Here is a 4,212-nt window from a genome sequence, read left to right on the forward strand (position 1 = left end):
GGCATGTTTGTATGATCAGACAGTAGAGCCTCCTGGATATATCGGTGCCACCACAGGAAGGCATCCCTCTCCAGCTCCTAAGAGCATAAATAAATATATATAAACCTATCAGTTCTGGATGGGACTGCCAAAATTAGTCATCACTCACGTATCAGAGATTGTGTTAAATTATTGGACACGGCTCTTCATCGACTACTGAATGAAACCATGCGATAGTTTAACTGTAAAAGGTATAATGTTTGTCCCACGTTAGACTTTAACTGGTATATTTTACATAAGATGCCAAGTGACCATTGCTTCATACATGGGCACTAACACTCTGCTGAGGCCATTCTTTTACCCTTTAAGGCAAGAGTCCATGGGTAGTGAGTATCTTTGTGGTTATTACTTTCTTTGTCCCGCCATTGTTCCCATCACTGGCTATAAAATGTCTAGTGTAGTATTTCTGCCTGCCAGGCAATACACAATTTACATGAAACCCTGAATGGACGAGTAGCATAGGTGGATGGGGTGTTGTGGCCGTGTGACTGTGAAGCGGTGACCAGTGTGTAAACATGACAGTGACCAGTAACGGGGATGTTTACGGCATGGTTGTAGGAGACAATTTTGTGTTGTGCAGTGTTGTGTTATATTGTATTGTACAACGCTGTGCTGTGCTGTGCTGTGCTGTGCACTGTTGTGAGGTGGGAACACTATAACTGCTGTATTTAATGCTTCCCTATACACCCCGTTGCTCACCTCGCTGGCTTATAATATGATGTCTGAGTATCTGCTCTTTCTCTCTACCTAGCGACCTGCTTATCTATGTGCCTGAGGAAGAAAAAGGTTGATGAAGAATTGTTGATACTATGACATACAGAAAGGAAAGAGAGAGAATGGATGAGCAAGATTAAGGAGATGCCGTGGCTCAACACTATATCAAATGTAGTGTAAAATATAACACTCTCTCCCTCAGGCCCTGCCTCATCCCCGGAGGATAATAAAGTGTGTAAATGAATGACATGTACGAGCCGGTTTGCACACGCCAGACATGTGCGAACAGCTTATACTGTGCATGTTCAGGCCGTGTGTTATGGGTGTGTGTGCATGTGAATCAGTTATAAGCTGTATTATAAAGCACCGTTGTTACTATACCTATGACCTTCACATTCTGATTCCCTACTTCCTCCTAGTCTGCATATTTCGGTCTTTTTATCAGTCTCTCTCATCACATCATGTCTCTTCCATTTCTTTGTGCTCTCTCTCTCACTTTTTATTGAAACTATCTGAAGATTGGTTCACTGTAGTCTGAAACGTTAGGAAAAAGAGTTCAAGCTCTAACCTGTGCCCCTCTTCGACCCAACCTGTCTTACTCCACGCCTTGCCGTGTCCCACCTCACCTATCCAACTCTGTCTTATCCCTTTCCACTCCACCCTACCTGCCTCGCCGGCTTTTGCCTTGCCCTGCCCTGCCCTACCCTGCCCTACCCTCATCCAGTCCTACCCAATTCATCCCCACCTAATTGCATTCTCCTTCTACCCCAATTGACCCCTCCTCATCCCTTCCTTGTTCGGTCTCACGCTAAAATACAAGTTCATCACAGCCACAAACCAAATTGTGAGTGTTGCAGCATGAACGTTTTGTGTGTGTGTGTGTGTGTGTGTGTGTGTGTGTGTGTGTGTGTGTGTGTGTGTGTGTGTGTGTGTGTGTGTGTGTGTGAGTGTCGGGAAGGTTTCTCTGAGAATCTCGAGTCCGCCCTCATTCACCCTCAACACGTGACGGCGTGCATGTCCGGTCCAGAGATGGGGAAGAAGTCAGTGTCCTGTCCTGACCTCTCATGCCCCGGTGATGTGACTGACGTAGGGGACGGGATGGTGCTTTTACCCTCACCGCTGCCACAGTAGTCCAGTGTCACCAATAAAAACAGCAGCATGTGGGGCAGGCGTGGTGAACGGGTGCTCAAATATGCAAGGAAGCTCTCCATATTCCTCAGTATACTTGTCAGAAATTTCAGTTATTTGGAGGTGGAGAGATCTTGGTGTTGGTTCCATCTCTCTGTCTCTGTCTCTGTCTGTCTGTCTGTCTGTCTGTCTCTCTTTATCAATATCTGTCTGTCTGTCTGTCTGTCTCTGTCTCTCTGTCTCTGTCTGTCTGTCTGTCTGTCTCTTTCTATCCGTCTGAGTGAAAAAGACTCTCTGTCTCTGTCTGTCTGTCTGTCTGTCTGTCTGTCTCTTTCTATCCGTCTGAGTGAAAAAATTTTACTGATTACGAACAAAGTCTGTCGATGACAGTATGACGCGTGACAGTGCTGTAACCTGCCCCTGCCCTCGTGCATCAGTACCCCCGCCCTCTCCCCCACACTTCAGTGTGTGTCAGGTACAACACACCTCCAGTTAGGCTCCAACACCCACCCTCCATCACCCTTAACTTATGCGTGTGTGTGTGTGTGTGTGTGTGTGTGTGTGTGTGTGTGTGTGTGTGTGTGTGTGTGTGTGTGTGTGTGTGTGTGTGTGTGTGTTTAGAGTGGGGCTGGGGGGAAGGGGCAAACGAAAGGTGTAATGGACGGGTCACAGGCACGCGAGGATAGAAAGAGGGGGATGGTGTGGAGGACAAGGAGGGGGAGGGGGGTGATGGGAAAACTAAAGTGGTAGAGACTGAAGTGAAGATAAGGGATTTCCAATACGGTTATATTATACAGTACTCCCTGCTAGTTCTTATTCTTGAAGGCTTCAGCATGGAGGGATTGGTGAGTGAGGAGAAACCTTTTCCACAGTGTCTTAAACAGAGCGGGTGATGTATTTAATCCCAGCCTGTAACGAGCCGCTTGGAAGATTTTATATTTCTGTACCTGTTTGCTTTCATTCATAATCATTTGCTTTTTATCATATACTCCTCCATTCCTTTCCTCTTACTGTTTATTCTCTCAATGATGCGATAAGAATCGAAGGTTTTGACTTTTCAGGGTAACCTTCATGACTTCCAGTTAACATCGTTCCTCTCTCTCTCTCTCTCTCTCTCTCGGCAGATTTTTTTTCTTTCAGAATACATTAATAATATCCTTTGCTATTGCTGTTGCATTTTTTCTTGCCTTGGTCTGTTACATTTTGTGTATTTTTTTTTTTTTAAGCAAATTGGTTGGATACTGTCATTTTGGTTTTAGGGCGGAGTGGCAAGATACGAGTCAAGCATTCTGTTTCGGCTCCACACACTTAGCGATTCTTTGTCTTTTCTTATAAATCATTTTGGCTTTATAAATGGCAGGATTTTTGCTCTACATTTTTAGGATGTCTGAAACTGGTGCGTTATCATACTTAAACTCTTTCTGTCCGCTGGCGTGTTTTCTGTTTTGTTCTGTCTTATGATGATTTCATTCGAATTGAGTGTGTCTTTTCGAACTACAGCTATAACCGTCATTAAAATCACTACATTAAATCTACCCTACGCCGATTAAACCGTGCAAATGTAACACGAATAAAATGAAAAGTGCGTCAATATAGTAAAGTTATTATCTTCTCTAGCAGCTTGACGTTTTTTTTTTTTTTATTGCCACTCCTTCCCCTATTATGAGGCAGATTCTGGATAACTTGTCTTTATTTAACAAAGGACCTGGAGCCGTATAAGGAAAAGAGAAAAGAAGATATGGTTGAAATACAGGGAATATTCTTTTTCTGTCTCCGTATTGGCTCCAAACGTGAATACTCTCAAAGGTAATACTGAGCTTAGATAACCGATGCTCCGATTGTAAACAAAGACATGAGGTACTGAAGGGGAAGCCTGCAATAGGGGAAGCGAGAGCTAGACTTATCACCACTTCGTACAGATGTATGTTGTGGTGTTTTGCTTTTGCCTACATAGTTTGCTAACCGTGCTGATCTGGTTCCTCTTCAGTTCCCTGGTGGATGCCAGAGTGATTTCTGAGCCACCTGTGGATCCGGGGTGTGTGTTGCCACCACAACATATGGACTCCTCCTCCGCCGGCCCCAAGAGGACCCGTGACTCTTCCTGGGTTGGCGGTGATCCCACATAGGTAAAATCGACTAGGGATTCTGCCTACCATCCTCCTACTTCGTCAGGTGAGCCACAGGGGGATGTTTCTGCAGTTTTTCACATCTAGGAGGCTTCTGGGTCCAGGGTTTTTACTGCCCCCCATCCCCCCAAAAAATATATATATAGAGAGAGAGTCTGCTTGCTGCAAAGTGAAGCCGTGCTGATCAAACTTTAATTAAAGGAAA

The sequence above is a fragment of the Coenobita brevimanus genome, chromosome 7 (genome assembly GCF_032717465.1).
Source record: "Coenobita brevimanus isolate Jiangsu-jjx chromosome 7, ASM3271746v2, whole genome shotgun sequence".
Lineage (NCBI taxonomy): Eukaryota > Metazoa > Arthropoda > Malacostraca > Decapoda > Coenobitidae > Coenobita > Coenobita brevimanus.